A 24184-nucleotide genomic window follows, 5' to 3' on the forward strand; every position below is an offset into this window, starting at 1 on the left:
GGCGGTGTGTTTCATGTAGCTATGAATACAAACGATATCCTCAAATTTACAACTCCTGAGCCAAGGCTGCAATGTGGTCTGTAAGTGTGTTTTTTTTTGAATTTATGTAATATTTTACCTTATGCTGGAGAAAAACTACTCTGGCTACACACACTGGCTCATTTCACATTTATCCCAGTGAAGAGGTGGTGCTGCTGATTGTAATGCTGACAATGCTTTAGTCAACTTACACATCATCAGACATGAGCAAAAATGCAAATATTATTTTTGCATGTATTTTCACAATGTGTGTGTTTATGTGATGTGTCTGGGACTTGTAGTGCTGTGTGTGTGTTGTATCTGGGACTTGTAGTGCTGTGTGTGTGGTGTGTCTGGGACTTGTAGTGCAGTGTGTGGTGTGTCTGGGACTTGTCGTGCTGTGTGTGTGGGGTGTCTGAGACTTGTAGTGCTGTGTGTGGTGTGTCTGGGACTTGTAGTGCTGTGTGTGTGGTGTGTCTGGGACTTGTAGTGCTGTGTGTGGTGTGTCTGGGACTTGTAATGCTGTGTGTGTGGTGTGTCTGGGCCATGTAGTGCTGTGTGTGTGGTGTGTCTGGGACTTGTAGTGCTGTGTGTGTGTGTGTGGTGTGTCTGGGACTTGTAGTGCTGTGTGTGTGTGGTGTGTCTGGGACTTGTAGTGCTGTGTGTGTGGTGTGTCTGGAACTTGTAGTGCTGTGTGTGTGGTGTGTCTGGGGCTTGTAGTGGTGTGTGTGGTGTGTCTGGGACTTGTAGTGCTGTGTGTGTGGTGTGTCTGGGGCTTGTAGTGCTGTGTGTGGTGTGTCTGGGACTTGTAATGCTGTGTGTGTGGTGTATCTGGGACTTGTAGTGCTGTGTGTGTGGTGTGTCTGGGACTTGTAGTGCAGTGTGTGGTGTGTCTGGGACTTGTAGTGTTGTGTGTGTGGTGTATCTGGGCCATGTAGTGCTGTGTGTGTGGTGTGTCTGGGACTTGTAGTGCTGTGTGTGTGTGGTGTGTCTGGGACTTGTAGTGCTGTGTGTGTGTGGTGTGTCTGGGACTTGTAGTGCTGTGTGTGTGGTGTGTCTGGGACTTGTAGTGCTGTGTGTGTGGTGTGTCTGGGACTTGTAGTGCTGTGTGTGTGTTGTATCTGGGACTTGTAGTGCTGTGTGTGGTGTGTCTGGGACTTGTAGTGCTGTGTGTGTGTGGTGTGTCTGGGACTTGTAGTGCTGTGTGTGTGTGTGTGGTGTGTCTGGGACTTGTAGTGCTGTGTGTGTGGTGTGTCTGGAACTTGTAGTGCTGTGTGTGTGGTCTGTCTGGGACTTGTAGTGCTGTGTGTGTGTGGTGTGTCTGGGGCTTGTAGTGCTGTGTGTGTGGTGTGTCTGGGACTTGTAGTGCTGTGTGATGTGTGGTGTGTCTGGGGCTTGTAGTGCTGTGTGTGTGGTGTGTCTGGGACTTGTAGTGCTGTGTGTGTGGTGTGTCTGGGACATGTAGTGCTGTGTGTGGTGTGTCTGGGACTTGTAGTGCTGTGTGTGTGTGGTGTGTCTGGGACTTGTAGTGCTGTGTGTGGTGTGTCTGGGGCTTGTAGTGCTGTGTGTGGTGTGTCTGGGACTTGTAGTGCTGTGTGTGGTGTGTCTGGGACTTGTAGTGCTGTGTGTGTGGTGTGTTTGGGACTTGTAGTGCTGTGTGTGGTGTGTCTGGGACTTGTAGTGCTGTGTATGGTGTGTCTGGTAATTGTAGTGCTGTGTGTGGTGTGTCTGGGACTTGAGGTGCTGTGTGTGTGTGTGGTGTGTCTGGGACTTGTAGTGCTGTGTGTGTGTGGTGTGTCTGGGACTTGTAGTGCTGTGTTTGTGTGGTGTGTCTGGGACTTGTAGTGCTGTGTGTGGTGTGTCTGGGGCTTGTAGTGCTGTGTTTGTGTTGTGTGTCTGGGACTTGTATTGCTGTGTGTGGTGTGTCTGGGACTTGTAGTGCTGTGTGTGGTTTGTCTGGGACTTGTAGTGCTGTGTGTGGTGTGTCTGGGACTTGTAGTGCTGTGTGTGTGGTGTGTCTGGGACTTGTAGTGTTGTGTTTGTGTGGTGTGTCTGGGGCTTGTAGTGCTGTGTGTGTGGTGTGTCTGGGACTTGTAGTGCTGTGTGTGTGGTGTGTCTGGGACTTGTAATGCTGTGTGTGTGGTGTGTCTGGGACTTGTAGTGCTGTGTGTGGTGTGTCTGGGACTTGTAGTGCTGTGTGTGTGGTGTGTTTAGGACTTGTAGTGCTGTGTGTGTGATGTGTCTGGGACTTGTAGTGCTGTGTGTGGTGTGTCTGGGACTTGTAGTGCTGTGTGTGTGGTGTGTCTGGGACTTGTAGTGCTGTGTGTGGTGTGTCTGGGACTTGTAGTGCTGTGTGTGTGGTGTGTCTGGGTCTTGTAGTGCTGTGTGTGTGATGTGTCTGGGGCTTGTAGTGCTGTGTGTGGTGTGTCTGGGACTTGTAGTGCTGTGTGTGGTGTGTCTGGGACTTGTAGTGCTGTGTATGGTGTGTCTGGTAATTGTAGTGCTGTGTGTGGTGTGTCTGGGACTTGAGGTGCTGTGTGTGTGTGTGGTGTGTCTGGGACTTGTAGTGCTGTGTGTGTGTGGTGTGTCTGGGACTTGTAGTGCTGTGTTTGTGTGGTGTGTCTGGGACTTGTAGTGCTGTGTGTGGTGTGTCTGGGGCTTGTAGTGCTGTGTGTGTGGTATGTCTGGGACTTGTAGTGCTGTGTTTGTGTTGTGTGTCTGGGACTTGTATTGCTGTGTGTGGTGTGTCTGGGACTTGTAGTGCTGTGTGTGGTGTGTCCGGGACTTGTAGTGCTGTGTGTGGTGTGTCTGGGACTTGTAGTGCTGTGTGTGTGGTGTGTCTGGGACTTGTAGTGTTGTGTTTGTGTGGTGTGTCTGGGGCTTGTAGTGCTGTGTGTGTGGTGGGTCTGGGACTTGTAGTGATGTGTGTGTGTGGTGTGTCTGGGACTTGTAGTGCTGTGTGTGTGTGTGGTGTGTCTGGGACTTGTAGTGCTGTGTGTGTGGTGTGTCTGGGACATGTATGTGGTGTGTCTGGGACTTGTAGTGCTGTGTGTGGTGTGTGGTGTGTCTGGGGCTTGTAGTGCTGTGTGTGTGGTGTGTCTGGAACTTGTAGTGCTGTGTGTGTGGTGTGTCTGGGTCTTGCAGTGCTGTGTGTGGTGTGTCTGGGACTTGTAGTGCTGTGTGTGGTGTGTCTGGGACTTGTAGTGCTGTGTGTGGTGTGTCTGGGACTTGTAGTGCTGTGTGTGGTGTGTCTGGGGCTTGTAGTGCTGTGTGTGTGGTATGTCAGGGACTTGTAGTGCTGTGTTTGTATGGTGTGTCTGGGACTTGTATTGCTGTGTGTGGTGTGTCTGGGACTTGTAGTGCTGTGTGTGTGGTGTGTCTGGGACTTGAAGTGCTGTGTGTGTGCGGTGTGTCTGGGACTTGTAGTGCTGTGTGTGGTGTGTCTGGGACTTGTAGTGTTGTGTGTGTGGTGTGTCTGGGACTTGAAGTGCTGTGTGTGTGTGGTGAGTCTGGGACTTGTATTGCTGTGTGTGGTGTGTCTGGGACTTGAAGTGCTGTGTGTGTGCGGTGTGTCTGGGACTTGTAGTGCTGTGTGTGGTGTGTCTGGGACTTGTAGTGTTGTGTGTGTGGTGTGTCTGGGACTTGAAGTGCTGTGTGTGTGTGGTGAGTCTGGGACTTGTATTGCTGTGTGTGGTGTGTCTGGGACTTGAAGTGCTGTGTGTGTGCGGTGTGTCTGGGACTTGTAGTGCTGTGTTTGTGGTGTGTCTGGGACTTGTAGTGCTGTGTGTGTGGTGTGTCTGGGACTTGTAGCATAGCTCCCAACTGTCCCTCTGTCGGAGGGACAGTCCCTTTTTGAGAGCCCTGTCCCTCTGTCCCTCTTTCGCCCCCATTTGTCCCTCTTTCAGGACTTTGTCCCTCTTTTTATATAAATATTTATACAGGATCTTCTCAAAAAATTAGCATATTGTGATAAAGTTCATTTTTTTCTGTAATGTACTGATAAACATTAGACTTTCATATGTTTTAGATTCAAATACACACAACTGAAGTAGTTCAAGCCTTTTATTGTTTTAATATTGATGATTTTGGCATCCAGCTCATGAAAACCCAAATTTCCTATCTCAAAAAATTAGCATATTTCATCTGACCAATAAAAGAAAAGTGTTTTTAAAACAAAAAAAGTCAACCTTCAAATAATTATGTTCAGTTATGCACTCAATACTTGGTCGGGAATCCTTTTGCAGAAATGACTGCTTCAATTCGGCATGGCATGGAGGCAATCAGCCTGTGGCACTGCTCAGGTGTTATGGAGGCCCAGGATGTTTCGATAGCGGCCTTAAGCTCATCCAGAGTGTTGGGTCTTGCGTCTCTCAACTTTCTCTTCAGAATATCCCACAGATTCTCTATGGGGTTCAGGTCAGGGGAGTTGGCAGGCCAATTGAGCACAGTAATACCATGGTCAGTAAGCCATTTACCAGTGGTTTGGGCACTGTGGGCAGGTGCCAGGTCATGCTGAAATATGAAATCTTCATCTCCATAAAGCTTTTCAGCAGCTGGAAGCATGAACCCACTTTTGAACCAGAAACAGCGGCAGAAGCGCCTGACCTGGGCTACAGAGAAGCAGCACTGGACTGTTGCTCAGTGGTCCAAAGTACTTTTTTCGGACGAAAGCAACTTTTGCATGTCATTCGGAAATCAAGGTGCCAGAGTCTGGAGGAAGACTGGGGAGAGGGAAATGCCAAAATGCCTGAAGTCCAGTGTCAAGCACCCACAGTCAGTGATAGTCTGGGGGCGCACGTTAAAAAGGGGCGCTGGGAAAAAAGGGCGCAGGGTTTTAAACGATAAACATGGATAACGTTTAAAAATATAATGTACTATATTTCGTTTAAAAATAATGTTTTATAAAGTTATAAATCATTAAATAATGTGCATGAAATTGGCAATTGTGAAAACGTTAATCTTCCGTTTAAAAAGTGAAACGTATAATAACGTTTAAAAAAAAATAGTAAGTAACCCTCCCTGTACCTACCCCTAACCCCTAGACCCCCCTGTTGGTGCCTAAACCTAAGACCCCCCTGTTGGTGCCTAAACCTAAGACCCCCCTGTTGGTGCCTAAACCTAAGACCCTCCTGTTGATGCCTAAACCTAAGACCCCCCTGTTGGTGCCTAAACCTAAGACCCCCCTGGTGGTGCCTAAACCTAAGACCCCCCTGGTGGTGCCTAAACCTAAGACCCCCCTGGTGGTGCCTAAACCTAAGACCCCCCTGTGATAAGCATTAATAACGTGTGAAAAAAATATTGTGCTGTTTTTCGTTTAAAAATAATGTTTAAAAAATTATAAATCATAAAATAATGTGTAATCATGAGAAGCAGTTATAAAACAGTAAAAGTCTCCGGGCGCCGCTTATAAAACGTTATTTTTCTCCGCCGCCCTTTTTTCCTGTCGGGCGCCCATTAAACGATATTTATTATGGGAGTGAATGGCGGCGCCCGATTTGTCCACTTGCCTCAGGCGCCCGAATTTACTGTTACCAGTCTGGGGTGCCATGTCAGCTGCTGGTGTTGGCCACTGTGTTTTATCAAGGGCAGGGTCAATGCAGCTAGCTATCAGGAGATTTTGGAGCACTTCATGCTTCCATCTGCTGAAAAGCTTTATGGAGATGAAGATTTCATTTTTCAGCACGACCTGGCACCTGCCCACAGTGCCCAAACCACTGGTAAATGGTTTACTGACCATGGTATTACTTCCGACGGAATTCCGTGTAAATCGGAATTCCGCGGAACTGACCCGGTATACCTTCGGAATGGAACGGTAACGGAATTTCTATATGTCGGAATGCGGAATTGTGCCGGAAACGGAAATCGGCTATTCCGACCATGCCTGTCTGGGACTTGTAGTGCTGTATGTGTGTGTGTGGTTTGTCTGGAACTTGTAGTGCTGTGTGTGGTGTGTCTGGGACTTATAGTGCTGTGTGTGTGTGGTGTGTCTGGGACTTGTAGTGCTGTGTGTGTGGTGTGTCTGGAACTTGTAGTGCTGTGTGTGTGGTGTGTCTGGAACTTGTAGTGCTGTGTGTGTGGTCTGTCTGGGACTTGTAGTGCTGTGTGTGTGTGGTGTGTCTGGGGCTTGTAGTGCTGTGTGTGTGGTGTGTCTGGGACTTGTAGTGCTGTGTGATGTGTGGTGTGTCTGGGGCTTGTAGTGCTGTGTGTGTGGTGTGTCTGGGACTTGTAGTGCTGTGTGTGTGGTGTGTCTGGGACATGTAGTGCTGTGTGTGGTGTGTCTGGGACTTGTAGTGCTGTGTGTGTGTGGTGTGTCTGGGACTTGTAGTGCTGTGTGTGGTGTGTCTGGGGCTTGTAGTGCTGTGTGTGGTGTGTCTGGGACTTGTAGTGCTGTGTGTGGTGTGTTTGGGACTTGTAGTGCTGTGTGTGGTGTGTCTGGGACTTGTAGTGCTGTGTATGGTGTGTCTGGTAATTGTAGTGCTGTGTGTGGTGTGTCTGGGACTTGAGGTGCTGTGTGTGTGTGGTGTGTCTGGGACTTGTAGTGCTGTGTGTGTGTGGTGTGTCTGGGACTTGTAGTGCTGTGTTTGTGTGGTGTGTCTGGGACTTGTAGTGCTGTGTGTGGTGTGTCTGGGGCTTGTAGTGCTGTGTGTGTGGTATGTCTGGGACTTGTAGTGCTGTGTTTGTGTTGTGTGTCTGGGACTTGTATTGCTGTGTGTGGTGTGTCTGGGACATGTAGTGCTGTGTGTGGTGTGTCTGGGACTTGTAGTGCTGTGTGTGTGTGGTGTGTCTGGGACTTGTAGTGTTGTGTTTGTGTGGTGTGTCTGGAGCTTGTAGTGCTGTGTGTGTGGTGGGTCTGGGACTTGTAGTGATGTGTGTGTGTGGTGTGTCTGGGACTTGTAGTGCTGTGTGTGTGTGTGGTGTGTCTGGGACTTGTAGTGCTGTGTGTGTGGTGTGTCTGGGACATGTATGTGGTGTGTCTGGGACTTGTAGTGCTGTGTGTGGTGTGTGGTGTGTCTGGGGCTTGTAGTGCTGTGTGTGGTGTGTCTGGAACTTGTAGTGCTGTGTGTGTGGTGTGTCTGGGTCTTGCAGTGCTGTGTGTGGTGTGTCTGGGACTTGTAGTGCTGTGTGTGTGTGGTGTGTCTGGGACTTGTAGTGCTGTGTGTGTGGTGTGTCTGGGACTTGTAGTGCTGTGTGTGTGTGGTGTGTCTGGGACTTGTAGTGCTGTGTGTGTGGTGTGTCTGGGACTTGTAGTGCTGTGTGTGTGTGGTGTGTCTGGGTCTTGTAGTGCTGTGTGTGGTGTGTCTGGGACTTGTAGTGCTGTGTGTGTGTGGTGTGTCTGGGACTTGTAGTGCTGTGTGTGTGGTGTGTCTGGGACTTGTAGTGCTGTGTGTGTGGTGTGTCTGGGACTTGTAGTGCTGTGTGTGTGTGGTGTGTCTGGGACTTGTAGTGCTGTGTGTGTGGTGTGTCTGGGACTTGTAGTGCTGTGTGTGTGTGGTGTGTCTGGGTCTTGTAGTGCTGTGTGTGGTGTGTCTGGGACTTGTAGTGCTGTGTGTGTGTGGTGTGTCTGGGACTTGTAGTGCTGTGTGTGTGGTGTGTCTGGGACTTGTAGTGCTGTGTGTGTGGTGTGTCTGGGACTTGTAGTGCTGTGTGTGGTGTGTCTGGAACTTGTAGTGCTGTGTGTGGTGTGTCTGGGACTTGTAGTGCTGTGTGTGGTGTGTCTGGGACTTGTAGTGCTGTGTGTGTGGTGTGTCTGGGACTTGTAGTGCTGTGTGTGGTGTGTCTGGGACTTGTAGTGCTGTGTGTGGTGTGTCTGGGACTTGTAGTGCTGTGTGTGTGGTGTGTCTGGGGCTTGTAGTGCTGTGTGTGTGGTATGTCAGGGACTTGTAGTGCTGTGTTTGTATGGTGTGTCTGGGACTTGTATTGCTGTGTGTGGTGTGTCTGGGACTTGTAGTGCTGTGTGTGTGGTGTGTCTGGGACTTGAAGTGCTGTGTGTGTGCGGTGTGTCTGGGACTTGTAGTGCTGTATGTGGTGTGTCTGGGACTTGTAGTGTTGTGTGTGTGGTGTGTCTGGGACTTGAAGTGCTGTGTGTGTGTGGTGTGTCTGGGACTTGTATTGCTGTGTGTGGTGTGTCTGGGACTTGAAGTGCTGTGTGTGTGCGGTGTGTCTGGGACTTGTAGTGCTGTGTGTGGTGTGTCTGGGACTTGTAGTGTTGTGTGTGTGGTGTGTCTGGGACTTGTAGTGCTGTGTGTGTGTGGTGTGTCTGGGACTTGAGGTGCTGTGTGTGTGTGGTGTGTCTGGGACTTGTAGTGCTGTGTGTGGTGTGTCTGGGGCTTGTAGTGCTGTGTGTGTGGTATGTCTGGGACTTGTAGTGCTATGTTTGTGTTGTGTGTCTGGGACTTGTAGTGCTGTGTGTGGTGTGTCTGGGGCTTGTAGTGCTGTGTGTGTGGTATGTCTGGGACTTGTAGTGCTGTGTTTGTGTTGTGTGTCTGGGACTTGTATTGCTGTGTGTGGTGTGTCTGGGACATGTAGTGCTGTGTGTGGTTTGTCTGGGACTTGTAGTGCTGTGTGTGGTGTGTCTGGGACTTGTAGTGCTGTGTGTGTGTGGTGTGTCTGGGACTTGTAGTGTTGTGTTTGTGTGGTGTGTCTGGGGCTTGTAGTGCTGTGTCTGTGGTGGGTCTGGGACTTGTAGTGATGTGTGTGTGTGGTGTGTCTGGGACTTGTAGTGCTGTGTGTGGTGTGTCTGGGGCTTGTAGTGCTGTGTGTGTGGTATGTCTGGGACTTGTAGTGCTGTGTTTGTGTTGTGTGTCTGGGACTTGTATTGCTGTGTGTGGTGTGTCTGGGACATGTAGTGCTGTGTGTGGTTTGTCTGGGACTTGTAGTGCTGTGTGTGGTGTGTCTGGGACTTGTAGTGCTGTGTGTGTGTGGTGTGTCTGGGACTTGTAGTGTTGTGTTTGTGTGGTGTGTCTGGGGCTTGTAGTGCTGTGTGTGTGGTGGGTCTGGGACTTGTAGTGCTGTGTGTGTGTGTGGTGTGTCTGGGACTTGTAGTGCTGTGTGTGTGGTGTGTCTGGGACATGTATGTGGTGTGTCTGGGACTTGTAGTGCTGTGTGTGTGGTGTGTCTGGGACATGTATGTGGTGTGTCTGGGACTTGTAGTGCTGTGTGCTGTGTGTGGTGTATCTGGGACTTGTAGTGCTGTGTGTGATGTGTCTGGGACTTGTAGTGCTGTGTGTGTGGTGTGTCTGGGGCTTGTAGTGCTGTGTGTGGTGTGTCTGGAACTTGTAGTGCTGTGTGCAGGGGCGTAGCAATAGGGGGTGCAGAGGTAGCGACCGCATCGGGGCCCTTGGGCCATAGGGGCCCCGAAGGGCTCTCCCTCAACTACAGTATTAGCTCTCTATTGGTCCTGTGCTCATAATAATCACTTCTATAGATCCTTTGAATAGTAGTAATCATTAACAAACTGTTCTTCATCCCCTTCTTGCACCTCTGACACTGTAGTTGCCATTGGCAGGTTTTGGTGCGCCGTATCAATTGTTATGTATAGAGTGCTTGGGGGGCCCCATTGTAAAACTTGCATCGGGGCCCACAGCTCCTTAGCTACGCCACTGGCTGTGTGTGTGGTGTGTCTGGGTCTTGCAGTGCTGTGTGTGGTGTGTCTGGGACTTGTAGTGCTGTGTGTGGTGTGTCTGGAACTTGTAGTGCTGTGTGTGGTGTGTCTGGGACTTGTAGTGCTGTGTGTGGTGTGTCTGGGACTTGTAGTGCTGTGTGTGTGGTGTGTCTAGGACTTGTAGTGCTGTGTGTGTGGTGTGTCTGGGACTTGTAGTGCTGTGTGTGTGGTGTGTCTGGGACTTGTAGTGCTGTGTGTGTGATGTGTCTGGGGCTTGTAGTGCTGTGTGTGGTGTGTCTGGGACTTGTAGTGCTGTGTGTGGTGTGTCTGGGACTTGTAGTGCTGTGTGTGGTGTGTCTGGGGCTTGTAGTGCTGTGTGTGTGGTATGTCAGGGACTTGTAGTGCTGTGTTTGTATGGTGTGTCTGGGACTTGTATTGCTGTGTGTGGTGTGTCTGGGACTTGTAGTGCTGTGTGTGTGGTGTGTCTGGGACTTGAAGTGCTGTGTGTGGTATGTCTGGGACTTGTATTGCTGTGTGTGGTGTGTCTGGGACTTGAAGTGCTGTGTGTGTGCGGTGTGTCTGGGACTTGTAGTGCTGTGTGTGGTGTGTCTGGGACTTGTAGTGTTGTGTGTGTGGTGTGTCTGGGACTTGTAGTGCTGTGTGTGTGTGGTGTGTCTGGGACTTGAGGTGCTGTGTGTGTGTGGTGTGTCTGGGACTTGTAGTGCTGTGTGTGGTGTGTCTGGGGCTTGTAGTGCTGTGTGTGTGGTATGTCTGGGACTTGTAGTGCTATGTTTGTGTTGTGTGTCTGGGACTTGTAGTGCTGTGTGTGGTGTGTCTGGGGCTTGTAGTGCTGTGTGTGTGGTATGTCTGGGACTTGTAGTGCTGTGTTTGTGTTGTGTGTCTGGGACTTGTATTGCTGTGTGTGGTGTGTCTGGGACATGTAGTGCTGTGTGTGGTTTGTCTGGGACTTGTAGTGCTGTGTGTGGTGTGTCTGGGACTTGTAGTGCTGTGTGTGTGTGGTGTGTCTGGGACTTGTAGTGTTGTGTTTGTGTGGTGTGTCTGGGGCTTGTAGTGCTGTGTCTGTGGTGGGTCTGGGACTTGTAGTGATGTGTGTGTGTGGTGTGTCTGGGACTTGTAGTGCTGTGTGTGGTGTGTCTGGGGCTTGTAGTGCTGTGTGTGTGGTATGTCTGGGACTTGTAGTGCTGTGTTTGTGTTGTGTGTCTGGGACTTGTATTGCTGTGTGTGGTGTGTCTGGGACATGTAGTGCTGTGTGTGGTTTGTCTGGGACTTGTAGTGCTGTGTGTGGTGTGTCTGGGACTTGTAGTGCTGTGTGTGTGTGGTGTGTCTGGGACTTGTAGTGTTGTGTTTGTGTGGTGTGTCTGGGGCTTGTAGTGCTGTGTGTGTGGTGGGTCTGGGACTTGTAGTGCTGTGTGTGTGTGTGGTGTGTCTGGGACTTGTAGTGCTGTGTGTGTGGTGTGTCTGGGACATGTATGTGGTGTGTCTGGGACTTGTAGTGCTGTGTGCTGTGTGTGGTGTATCTGGGACTTGTAGTGCTGTGTGTGATGTGTCTGGGACTTGTAGTGCTGTGTGTGTGGTGTGTCTGGGGCTTGTAGTGCTGTGTGTGGTGTGTCTGGAACTTGTAGTGCTGTGTGCAGGGGCGTAGCAATAGGGGGTGCAGAGGTAGCGACCGCATCGGGGCCCTTGGGCCATAGGGGCCCCGAAGGGCTCTCCCTCAACTACAGTATTAGCTCTCTATTGGTCCTGTGCTCATAATAATCACTTCTATAGATCCTTTGAATAGTAGTAATCATTAACAAACTGTTCTTCATCCCCTTCTTGCACCTCTGACACTGTAGTTGCCATTGGCAGGTTTTGGTGCGCCGTATCAATTGTTATGTATAGAGTGCTTGGGGGGCCCCATTGTAAAACTTGCATCGGGGCCCACAGCTCCTTAGCTACGCCACTGGCTGTGTGTGTGGTGTGTCTGGGTCTTGCAGTGCTGTGTGTGGTGTGTCTGGGACTTGTAGTGCTGTGTGTGGTGTGTCTGGAACTTGTAGTGCTGTGTGTGGTGTGTCTGGGACTTGTAGTGCTGTGTGTGGTGTGTCTGGGACTTGTAGTGCTGTGTGTGTGGTGTGTCTAGGACTTGTAGTGCTGTGTGTGTGGTGTGTCTGGGACTTGTAGTGCTGTGTGTGTGGTGTGTCTGGGACTTGTAGTGCTGTGTGTGTGATGTGTCTGGGGCTTGTAGTGCTGTGTGTGGTGTGTCTGGGACTTGTAGTGCTGTGTGTGGTGTGTCTGGGACTTGTAGTGCTGTGTGTGGTGTGTCTGGGGCTTGTAGTGCTGTGTGTGTGGTATGTCAGGGACTTGTAGTGCTGTGTTTGTATGGTGTGTCTGGGACTTGTATTGCTGTGTGTGGTGTGTCTGGGACTTGTAGTGCTGTGTGTGTGGTGTGTCTGGGACTTGAAGTGCTGTGTGTGGTATGTCTGGGGCTTGTAGTGCTGTGTGTGGTGTGTCTGGGTCTTGTAGTGCTGTGTGTGGTGTGTCTGGGACTTGTAGTGCTGTGTGTGGTGTGTCTGGGACTTGAAGTGCTGTGTGTGTGGTGTGTCTGGGTCTTGTAGTGCTGTGTGTGGTGTGTCTGGGACTTGTAGTGCTGTGTGTGTGGTGTGTCTGGGACTTGCAGTGCTGTGTGTGTGGTGTATCTGGGACTTGTAGTGCTGTGTGTGTGGTGTGTCTGGGACTTGTAGTGCTGTGTGTGTGGTGTGTCTGGGACTTGTAGTGTTGTGTGTGTGGTGTGTCTGGGTCTTGTAGTGCTGTGTGTGGTGTGTCTGGGACTTGTAGTGCTGTGTGTGGTGTGTCTGGGACTTGTAGTGCTGTGTGTGGTGTGTCTGGGACTTGTAGTGTTGTGTGTGTGGTGTGTCTGGGACTTGAAGTGCTGTGTGTGTGTGGTGTGTCTGGGACTTGTATTGCTGTGTGTGGTGTGTCTGGGACTTGAAGTGCTGTGTGTGTGCGGTGTGTCTGGGACTTGTAGTGCTGTGTGTGGTGTGTCTGGGACTTGTAGTGTTGTGTGTGTGGTGTGTCTGGGACTTGAAGTGCTGTGTGTGTGTGGTGAGTCTGGGACTTGTATTGCTGTGTGTGGTGTGTCTGGGACTTGAAGTGCTGTGTGTGTGCGGTGTGTCTGGGACTTGTAGTGCTGTGTTTGTGGTGTGTCTGGGACTTGTAGTGCTGTGTGTGTGGTGTGTCTGGGACTTGTAGCATAGCTCCCAACTGTCCCTCTGTCGGAGGGACAGTCCCTTTTTGAGAGCCCTGTCCCTCTGTCCCTCTTTCGCCCCCATTTGTCCCTCTTTCAGGACTTTGTCCCTCTTTTTATATAAATATTTATACAGGATCTTCTCAAAAAATTAGCATATTGTGATAAAGTTCATTTTTTTCTGTAATGTACTGATAAACATTAGACTTTCATATGTTTTAGATTCAAATACACACAACTGAAGTAGTTCAAGCCTTTTATTGTTTTAATATTGATGATTTTGGCATCCAGCTCATGAAAACCCAAATTTCCTATCTCAAAAAATTAGCATATTTCATCTGACCAATAAAAGAAAAGTGTTTTTAAAACAAAAAAAGTCAACCTTCAAATAATTATGTTCAGTTATGCACTCAATACTTGGTCGGGAATCCTTTTGCAGAAATGACTGCTTCAATTCGGCATGGCATGGAGGCAATCAGCCTGTGGCACTGCTCAGGTGTTATGGAGGCCCAGGATGTTTCGATAGCGGCCTTAAGCTCATCCAGAGTGTTGGGTCTTGCGTCTCTCAACTTTCTCTTCAGAATATCCCACAGATTCTCTATGGGGTTCAGGTCAGGGGAGTTGGCAGGCCAATTGAGCACAGTAATACCATGGTCAGTAAGCCATTTACCAGTGGTTTGGGCACTGTGGGCAGGTGCCAGGTCATGCTGAAATATGAAATCTTCATCTCCATAAAGCTTTTCAGCAGCTGGAAGCATGAACCCACTTTTGAACCAGAAACAGCGGCAGAAGCGCCTGACCTGGGCTACAGAGAAGCAGCACTGGACTGTTGCTCAGTGGTCCAAAGTACTTTTTTCGGACGAAAGCAACTTTTGCATGTCATTCGGAAATCAAGGTGCCAGAGTCTGGAGGAAGACTGGGGAGAGGGAAATGCCAAAATGCCTGAAGTCCAGTGTCAAGCACCCACAGTCAGTGATAGTCTGGGGGCGTACGTTAAAAAGGGGCGCTGGGAAAAAAGGGCGCAGGGTTTTAAACGATAAACATGGATAACGTTTAAAAATATAATGTACTATATTTCGTTTAAAAATAATGTTTTATAAAGTTATAAATCATTAAATAATGTGCATGAAATTGGCAATTGTGAAAACGTTAATCTTCCGTTTAAAAAGTGAAACGTATAATAACGTTTAAAAAAAAATAGTAAGTAACCCTCCCTGTACCTACCCCTAACCCCTAGACCCCCCTGTTGGTGCCTAAACCTAAGACCCCCCTGTTGGTGCCTAAACCTAAGACCCCCCTGTTGGTGCCTAAACCTAAGACCCTCCTGTTGATGCCTAAACCTAAGACCCCCCTGTTGGTGCCTAAACCTAAGACCCCCCTGGTGGTGCCTAAACCTAAGACCCCCCTGGTGGTGCCTAAACCTAAGACCCCCCTGGTGGTGCCTAAACCTAAGACCCCCCTGTGATAAGCATTAATAACGTGTGAAAAAAATATTGTGCTGTTTTTCGTTTAAAAATAATGTTTAAAAAATTATAAATCATAAAATAATGTGTAATCATGAGAAGCAGTTATAAAACAGTAAAAGTCTCCGGGCGCCGCTTATAAAACGTTATTTTTCTCCGCCGCCCTTTTTTCCTGTCGGGCGCCCATTAAACGATATTTATTATGGGAGTGAATGGCGGCGCCCGATTTGTCCACTTGAATCAGGCGCCCGAATTTACTGTTACCAGTCTGGGGTGCCATGTCAGCTGCTGGTGTTGGCCACTGTGTTTTATCAAGGGCAGGGTCAATGCAGCTAGCTATCAGGAGATTTTGGAGCACTTCATGCTTCCATCTGCTGAAAAGCTTTATGGAGATGAAGATTTCATTTTTCAGCACGACCTGGCACCTGCTCACAGTGCCAAAACCACTGGTAAATGGTTTACTGACCATGGTATTACTGTGCTCAATTGGCCTGCCAACTCTCCTGACCTGAACCCCATAGATAATCTGTGGGATATTGTGAAGAGAAAGTTGAGAGATGCAAGACCTAACACTCTGGATGAGCTTAAGGCCGCTATCAAAGCATCCTGGGCCTCCATAACACCTGAGCAGTGCCACAGGCTGATTGCCTCCATGCCACGCCGCATTGAAGCAGTCATTTCTGCAAAAGGATTCCCAACCAAGTATTGAGTGCATAACTGAACATAATTATTTGAAGGTTGACTTTTTTTGTTTTAAAAACGCTTATCTTCTATTGGTCGGATGAAATATGCTAATTTTTTGAGATAGGAATTTTGGGTTTTCATGAGCTGTATGCTAAAATCATCCATATTAAAACAATAAAAGGCTTGAACTACTTCAGTTGTGTGTATTTGAATCTAAAATATATGAAAGTCTAATGTTTATCAGTACATTACAGAAAATAATGAACTTTATCACAATATGCTAATTTTTTTGAGAAGATCCTGTATTTCTATACTAAAACTGTGTTTGATTGACTCTAAACGTTATTCCCATCTTTTAAATTGATATATTACTAATTTTAAAATGTTACTATGAAGGAAAATGAACCAGGATAGAAAGGACCAGTGTGGTTTGAATTATAAAACAACATATTTTTCTTATGAAAACTTTATGGTATGCGTGGCTTGGGGCATAATGGGGGTGTGTCCACAGGTGTGGCACGGGCGTGGCTTAAAGGGGAACTGAAGAGAGAGGTATATGGAGGCTGCCATATTTATTTCCTTTTAAGCAACACCAGTTGCCTGGCAGCCCTGCTGATCCTCTGCCTCTAGTACTATTAGCCATAGCTCCTGAACAAGCATGCAGCAGATCATGTGTTTTAGACTTTAAAGTCAGATCTGACAAGATTAGCTGCATGCTTGTTTCTGGTGTTATTCAGATACTACTGCAGAGAAATAGACCAGCAGGGCTGCCAGGCAACTGGTATTGATTAAAAGGAAATAAATATGGCAGCCTCCGTATACCCTCTTACTTCAGTTCCCCTTTAAGTGTCCCTTTTTCTCATCTCAAAAAGTTGTAGTGCTGCATGTGTGGTGTGTCTGGGACTTGTAGTGCTGTGTGTGTGTGTGATGTGTCTGGGACTTGTAGTGTTGAGTGTGTGGTGTGTCTGGGACTTGTAGTGCTGCGTGTGTGGTGTGTCTGGGACATGTATGTGGTGTGTCTGGGACTTGTAGTGCTGTGTGTAGTGTATCTGGGACTTGTAGTGCTGTGTGTGTGGTGTGTCTGGGACTTGTAGTGATGTGTTTGTGTGGTGTGTCTGGGGCTTGAAGTGCTGTGTGTGTGGTGTGTCTGGGACTTGTAGTGTTGTGTTTGTGTGGTGTGTCTGGGGCTTGTAGTGCTGTGTGTGTGGTGTGTCTGGGACATGTAGTGCTGTGTGTGTGGTGTGTCTGGGACATGTAGTGCTGTGTGTGTGTGGTGTGTCTGGGGCTTGTAGTGCTGTGTGTGTGTGTGGTGTGTCTGGGACTTTTAGTGCTGTGTGAGTGGTGTGTCTGTGATTTGTAGTGCTGTGTGTGTGGTGTGTCTGGGGCTTGTAGTGCTGTGTGTGGGGTGTGTCTGTGATTTGTAGTGCTGTGTGTGTGGTGTGTCTGTGACATGTAGTGCTGTGTTTGATGTGTCTGGGACTTGTAGTGCTGTGTGTGGTGTGTCTGGGACTTGTAGTGCTGTGTGTGTGGTGTGTCTGGGACTTGTAGTGCTGTGTGTGGTGTGTCTGGGACTTGTAGTGCTGTGTGTGGGGTGTGTCTGTGATTTGTAGTGCTGTGTGTGTGCTGTGTCTGGGACTTGTAGTGCTGTGTGTGTGGTGTGTCTGGGGCTTGTAGTGCTGCATGTGGTGTGTCTGGGACTTGTAGTGCTGTGTGTGTGGTGTGTCTGGGACTTGTAGTGCTGTGTGTGTGGTGTGTCTGGGACTTGTAGTGCTGTGTGTGTGGTGTGTCTGGGGCTTGTAGTGCTGTGTGTGGTGTGTCTGGGACTTGTAGTGCTGTGTGTGGGGTGTGTCTGTGATTTGTAGTGCTGTGTGTGTGCTGTGTCTGGGACTTGTAGTGCTGTGTGTGTGGTGTGTCTGGGACTTGTAGTGCTGTGTGTGTGGTGTGTCTGGGGCTTGTAGTGCTGTGTGTGGTGTGTCTGGGGCTTGTAGTGCTGTGTGTGGTGTGTCTGGGACTTGTAGTGCTGTGTGTGTGGTGTGTTTGGGACTTGTAGTGCTGTGTGTGTGGTGTGTCTGGGACTTGTAGTGCTGTGTGTGTGGTGTGTTTGGGACTTGTAGTGCTGTGTGTGGTGTGTCTGGGACTTGTAGTGCTGTGTGTGGTGTGTCTGGGGCTTGTAGTGCTGTGTGTGGTGTGTCTGGGACTTGTAGTGCTGTGTGTGTGGTGTGTTTGGGACTTGTAGTGCTGTGTGTGTGGTGTGTCTGGGACTTGTAGTGCTGTGTTTGATGTATCTGGGACTTGTAGTGCTGTGTGTGTGGTGTGTCTGGGGCTTGTAGTGCTGTGTGTGGTGTGTTTGGGACTTGTAGTGCTGTGTGTGTGGTGTGTCTGGGACTTGTAGTGCTGTGTGTGTGATGTGTCTGGGAGTTGTTGTGCTGTGTGTGTGGTGTGTCTGGGGCTTGTAGTGCTGTGTGTGGTGTGTCTGGGACTTGTAGTGCTGTGTGTGTGGTGTGTCTGGGACTTGTAGTGCTGTGTGTGTGGTGTGTCTGGGACTTGTAGTGCTGTGTGTGATGTGTCAGGACTTGTAGTGCTGTGTGTGTGGTGTGTCTGGGGCTTGTAGTGCTGTGTGTGTGATGTGTCTGGGACTTGTAGTGCTGTGTGTGTGGTGTGTCTGGGACTTTTAGTGCTGTGTGTGGTGTATCTGGGACTTGTAGTGCTGCGTGTGTGGTGTGTCTGGGACATGTATGTGGTGTGTCTGGGACTTGTAGTGCTGTGTGTAGTGTATCTGGGACTTGTAGTGCTGTGTGTGTGGTGTGTCTGGGACTTGTAGTGATGTGTTTGTGTGGTGTGTCTGGGGCTTGAAGTGCTGTGTGTGTGGTGTGTCTGGGACTTGTAGTGTTGTGTTTGTGTGGTGTGTCTGGGGCTTGTAGTGCTGTGTGTGTGGTGTGTCTGGGACATGTAGTGCTGTGTGTGTGGTGTGTCTGGGACATGTAGTGCTGTGTGTGGCGTGTCTGGGGCTTGTAGTGCTGTGTGTGGGGTGTGTCTGTGATTTGTAGTGCTGTGTGTGTGGTGTGTCTGTGACATGTAGTGCTGTGTTTGATGTGTCTGGGACTTGTAGTGCTGTGTGTGTGGTGTGTCTGGGACTTGTAGTGCTGTGTGTGTGGTGTGTCTGGGACTTGTAGTGCTGTGTGTGTGGTGTGTCTGGGGCTTGTAGTGCTGTGTGTGGTGTGTCTGGGACTTGTAGTGCTGTGTGTGGGGTGTGTCTGTGATTTGTAGTGCTGTGTGTGTGCTGTGTCTGGGACTTGTAGTGCTGTGTGTGTGGTGTGTCTGGGGCTTGTAGTGCTGTGTGTGTGGTGTGTCTGGGGCTTGTAGTGCTGTGTGTGTGGTGTGTCTGGGACTTGTAGTGCTGTGTGCGTGGTGTGTCTGGGACTTGTAGTGCTGTGTGTGGTGTGTCTGGGACTTGTAGTGCTGTGTGTGTGGTGTGTTTGGGACTTGTAGTGCTGTGTGTGTGGTGTGTCTGGGACTTGTAGTGCTGTGTTTGATGTATCTGGGACTTGTAGTGCTGTGTGTGTGGTGTGTCTGGGGCTTGTAGTGCTGTGTGTGGTGTGTCTGGGACTTGTAGTGCTGTGTGTGTGGTGTGTCTGGGACTTGTAGTGCTGTGTGTGTGGTGTGTCTGGGACTTGTAGTGCTGTGTGTGATGTGTCAGGACTTGTAGTGCTGTGTGTGTGGTGTGTCTGGGGCTTGTAGTGCTGTGTGTGTGATGTGTCTGGGACTTGTAGTGCTGTGTGTGTGGTGTGTCTGGGACTTGTAGTGCTGTGTGAGGTGTATCTGGGACTTGTAGTGCTGTGTGTGTGGTGTGTCTGGGGCTTGTAGTGCTGTGTGTGTGGTGTGTCTGGGACTTGTAGTGCTGTGTGCGTGGTGTGTCTGGGACTTGTAGTGCTGTGTGTGGTGTGTCTGGGACTTGTAGTGCTGTGTGTGTGGTGTGTTTGGGACTTGTAGTGCTGTGTGTGTGGTGTGTCTGGGACTTGTAGTGCTGTGTTTGATGTATCTGGGACTTGTAGTGCTGTGTGTGTGGTGTGTCTGGGGCTTGTAGTGCTGTGTGTGGTGTGTCTGGGACTTGTAGTGCTGTGTGTGTGGTGTGTCTGGGACTTGTAGTGCTGTGTGTGTGGTGTGTCTGGGACTTGTAGTGCTGTGTGTGATGTGTCAGGACTTGTAGTGCTGTGTGTGTGGTGTGTCTGGGGCTTGTAGTGCTGTGTGTGTGATGTGTCTGGGACTTGTAGTGCTGTGTGTGTGGTGTGTCTGGGACTTTTAGTGCTGTGTGTGGTGTATCTGGGACTTGTAGTGCTGTGTGTGTGATGTGTCTGGGGCTTGTAGTGCTGTGTGTGTCTGGTGTGTCTGGGGCTTGTAGCGCTGTGTGTGTGATGTGTCTGGGACTTGTAGTGCTGTGTGTGGTGTGTCTGGGACTTGTAGTGCTGTGTGTGTGGTGTGTCTGGGACTTGTAGTGCTGTGTGTGGTGTGTCTGGGACTTGTAGTGCTGTGTGTGGTGTGTCTGGGACTTGTAGTGCTGTGTGTGATGTGTCTGGGACTTGTAGTGCTGTGTGTGGTGTATCTGGGACTTGTAGTGCTGTGTGTGCTGTGTCTGGGGCTTGTAGTGCAGTGTGTGTGGTGTGTCTGGGGCTTGTATTGCTGTCTGTGTGTGGTGTGTCTGGGACTTGTAGTGCTGTGTGTGTGGTGTGTCTGAGACTTGTAGTGCTGTGTTTGTGTGGTGTGTCTGGGGCGTATAGTGCTGTGTGTGGTGTGTCTGGAACTTGTAGTGCTGTGCGTGATGTGTCTGGGGCTTGTAGTGCTTTGTGTGGTGTGCCTGGGACTTGTAGTGCTGTGTGTGTGGTGTGTCTGGGGCTTGTAGTGCTGTGTGTGGTGTGTCTAAGACTTGCGTACGTACAAAAAGGGCGCCTGGACAAAAAGGGCGCGGGGTGTAAACTCTAAATAATAATTAATCATTAATAGGGTTTATAAAAATAGTGTGCTATATTTCGTTTACAAATAATGTTTAACAAAATTATAAATCATTAAATAATGTTTATGAAATCGGAAATTGTGAAAACGTTAATCTTCCCTGTTTCAAAAGTTAAACTTATAATTACGTTTATAAAAAAAACAATAATATATGTTTAATTGTTATAATTGTATATTATTGTGAATAACCTTCATTTATGGTTTGTTCTTATAATAAAATCTGAAAATATTGTTTATAAGATGATATAAATATAACTACGTTCGTAATAAGTGTTGTAATACATTAGTAATTATTACTAAAATTTTACTAAAACTATGCCTACTCTTACACAGAACCCTCCCTGTACCTATCCCTAACCCCTAGACTCCCCTGTTGGTGCCTAAACCTAAGACCCCCCTGTTGGTGCCTAAACCTAAGACCCCCCTGTTGGTGCCTAAACCTAAGACCCCCCTGTTGGTGCCTAAACCTAAGACCCCCCTGTTGGTGCCTAAACCTAAGACCCCCCTGTTGGTGCCTAAACCTAAGACCCCCCCTGTTGGTGCCTAAGTAACCCTCCCTGTACCTACCCCTAACCCCTAGACCCCCCTGTTGGTGCCTAAACCTAAGACCCCCCTGTTGGTGCCTAAACCTAAGACCCCCCTGTTGGTGCCTAAACCTAAGACCCCCCTATTGGTGCCTAAACCTAAGACCCCCCTGTTGGTGCCTAAACCTAAGACCCCCCCCTGTTGTTGCCTAAGTACCCCTCCCTGTACCTACCCCTAACCCCTAGACCCCCCTATTGGTGCCTAAACCTAAGACCCCCCTGTTGGTGCCTAAACCTAAGACCCCCTTTATTATGTGGATAATAATGTTTTACTAATTGTGCATGCAAAAAATATTTTGCAATTTACGTTACGTACTGATCGCTTTATTTTGTGAATAATAATGTTTTACAAACAGTAAGGGATAAAACTTTAAATAATGTTTTAATTATTTAAATAAGATAAATGTTTAGAATTTTCATAAACGTTATTCGGCACGGGTGCATTTTATAAACGTAAATCACCACAAGTTCAGTTATAAATCATTAAACATCTCCGGTCGCCGTTTGTAAACTTTATTTAGCTCCTGGCGCCGTTTGTAAACTTTATTTAGCTCCGGCGCCCTTTTTTCCTACTCGGCGCCCATTAAACGCTATTTATTATGGGAGTGAATGGCGGCGCCCTTTTTGTCCACTAGCGGCCTGCGCCCTTTTTTCCCAGCTCCCTAAGACTTGTAGTGCTGTGTGTGTGGTGTGTCTGGGACTTGTAGTGCTGTGTGTGGTGCGTCTGGGATTTGTAGTGCTGTGTGTGGTGTGTCTGGGACTTGTAGTGCTGTGTGTGTGTGGTGTGTCTGGGACATGTAGTGCTGTGTGTGGTGTGTCTGGGACTTGTAGTACTGTGTCTGTGGTGTGTCTGGGATATGTAGTGCTGTGTGTGTGGTGTGTCTGGGACTTGTAGTGCTGTGTGTGGTGTGTCTGGGATATGTAGTGCTGTGTGTGTGGTGTGTCTGGGACTTGTAGTGCTGTGTGTGGTGTGTCTAAGACTTGTAGTGCTGTGTTTGTGGTGTGTCTGGGACTTGTAGTGCTGTGTGTGGTGTGTCTGGGATTTGTAGTGCTGTGTGTGGTGTGTCTGGGACTTGTAGTGCTGTGTGTGGTGTGTCTGGGATTTGTAGTGCTGTGTGTGGTGTGTCTGGGACTTGTAGTGCTGTGTGTGTGTGGTGTGTCTGGGACATGTAGTGCTGTGTGTGGTGTGTCTGGGACTTATAGTGCTGTGTGTGGTGTGTCTGGGACTTGTAGTGCTGTGTGTGTGGTGTGTCTGGGATTTGTAGTGCTGTGTGTGGTGTGTCTGGGACTTGTAGTGCTGTGTGTGGTGTGTCTGGGACTTATAGTGCTGTGCTTTGTCTGGACTGGGACTTGTAGTGCTGTATGTGTGTGTGTGGTTTGTCTGGAACTTGTAGTGCTGTGTGTGGTGTGTCTGGGACTTATAGTGCTGTGTGTGTGTGGTGTGTCTGGGACATGTAGTGCTGTGTGTGGTGTGTCTGGGACTTATAGTGCTGTGTGTGGTGTGTCTGGGACTTGTAGTGCTGTGTGTGTGCTGTGTCTGGGACTTGTAGTGCTGTGTGTGGTGTGTCTGGGACTTGTAGTGCTGTGTGTGTGGTGTGTCTGGGTCTTGCAGTGCTGTGTGTGGTGTGTCTGGGACTTGTAGTGCTGTGTGTGGTGTGTCTGGGACTTGTAGTGCTGTGTGTGGTGTGTCTGGGGCTTGTAGTGCTGTGTGTGGTGTGTCTGGGACTTGTAGTGCTGTGTGTTTGATGTCTCTGGGACTTGTAGTGCTGTGTGTTTGATGTGTCTGGGACTTGTAGTGCTGTGTGTGGTGTGTCTGGGACTTGTAGTGCTGTGTGTGTGGTGTGTCTGGGACTTGTAGTGCTGTGTGTGGTGTGCCTGGGACTTGTAGTGCTGTGTGTGTGGTGTGTCTAAGACTTGTAGTGCTGTGTGTGGTGTGTCTGGGGCTTGTAGTGCTGTGTGTGTGGTGTGTCTGGGACTTGTAGTGCTGTTTGTGTGGTGTGTCTGGGACTTGTAGTGCTGTGTGTGGTGTGTCTGGGACTTGTAGTGCTGTTTGTGGTGTGTCTGGGACTTGTAGTGCTGTGTGTGTGTGGTGTGTCTGGGACATGTAGTGCTGTGTGTGGTGTGTCTGGGACATGTAGTGCTGTGTGTGGTGTGTCTGGTACTTGTAGTGTTGTGTGTGTTGTGTGTCTGGTACTTGTAGTGCTGTGTGTGGTGTGTCTGGGGCTTGTAGTGCTGTGTGTGTGGTGTGTCTGGGACTTGTAGTGCTGTGTGAGGTGTATCTGGGACTTGTAGTGCTGTGTGTGTGGTGTGTCTGGGGCTTGTAGTGCTGTGTGTGTGGTGTGTCTGGGACTTGTAGTGCTGTGTGAGGTGTGTCTGGGACTTGCAGTGCTGTGTGTGGTGTGCCTGGGACTTGTAGTGCTGTGTGTGTGTGGTGTGTCTGGGACTTGTAGTGCTGTGTGTGTGGTGTGTCTGGGACTTGTAGTGCTGTGTGTGTGGTGTGTCTGGGACTTGTAGTGCTGTGTGTGGTGTGTCTGGGACTTGTAGTGTTGTGTGTGTGGTGTGTCTGGGACTTGTAGTGCTGTGTGTGGTGTGTCTGGGACTTGTAGTGGTGTGTGTGTGGTGTGTCTGGGACTTGTAGTGCTGTGTGTGGTGTGTCTGGGACTTGTAGTGCTGTGTGTGATGTGTCGGGGGCTTGTTGTGCTTTGTGTGTTGTGTCTGGGGCTTGTAGTGCTGTGTGTGTGGTGTGTCTTGGACTTGTAGTGCATTGAGAGGTGTGTTTGGGACTTGTAGTGCTGTGTGTGTGTGGTGTGTCTGGGACTTGTAGTGCTGTGTGTGTGTGGTGTGTCTGGGACTTGTAGTGCTGTGTGTGGTGTGTCTGGGACTTGTAGTGGTGTGTGTGTGGTGTGTCTGGGACTTGTAGTGCTGTGTGTGGTGTGTCTGGGACTTGTAGTGCTGTGTGTGTGGTGTGTTTGGGACTTGTAGTGCTGTGTGTGTGATGTGTCTGGGACTTGTAGTGCTGTGTGTGTGGTGTGTCTGGGACTTGTAGTGCTGTGTGTGTGTGGTGTGTTTGGGACTTGTAGTGCTGTGTGTGTGTGTGGAGTATCTGGGGCTTGTAGTCCTGTGTGTGTGTGATGTGTCTGGGACTTGTAGTGCTGTGTGTGTGGTGTGTCTGGGACTTGTAGTGCTGTGTGTGTGGTGTGTCTGGGACTTGTGCTGTGTGTGTGTGGTGTGTCTGGGACTTGTGCTGTGTGTGTGTGGTGTGTCTTGGACTTGTAGTGCATTGAGAGGTGTGTTTGGGACTTGTAGTGCTGTGTGTGTGTGGTGTGTCTGGGACTTGTAGTGTTGTGTGTGTGTGGTGTGTCTGGGATTTGTAGTGCTGTGTGTGTGGTGTGTCTGGGACTTTTAGTGCTGTTTGTGTGGTGTGTCTGGGACTTGTAGTGCTGTGTGTGTGTGGTGTGTCTGGGACTTGTAGTGCTGTGTGTGTGGTGTGTCTGGGACTTGTAGTGCTGTGTGTGTGTGGTGTGTTTGGGACTTGTAGTGCTGTGTGTGTGTGTGGAGTATCTGGGGCTTGTAGTCCTGTGTG

General features: G+C 49.2%; 1 protein-coding gene across 1 annotated transcript in view; it reads right to left on the reverse strand.

The window, feature by feature from the left end:
- LOC137540753 (uncharacterized) overlaps positions 1-24184 on the reverse strand; it is a 54163-nt gene that overhangs the window by 162 nt on the left and 29817 nt on the right. The window lies entirely within an intron of this gene.

This window comes from Hyperolius riggenbachi, chromosome 1 (genome assembly GCF_040937935.1).
Source record: "Hyperolius riggenbachi isolate aHypRig1 chromosome 1, aHypRig1.pri, whole genome shotgun sequence".
In the NCBI taxonomy this organism is placed as follows: domain Eukaryota; kingdom Metazoa; phylum Chordata; class Amphibia; order Anura; family Hyperoliidae; genus Hyperolius; species Hyperolius riggenbachi.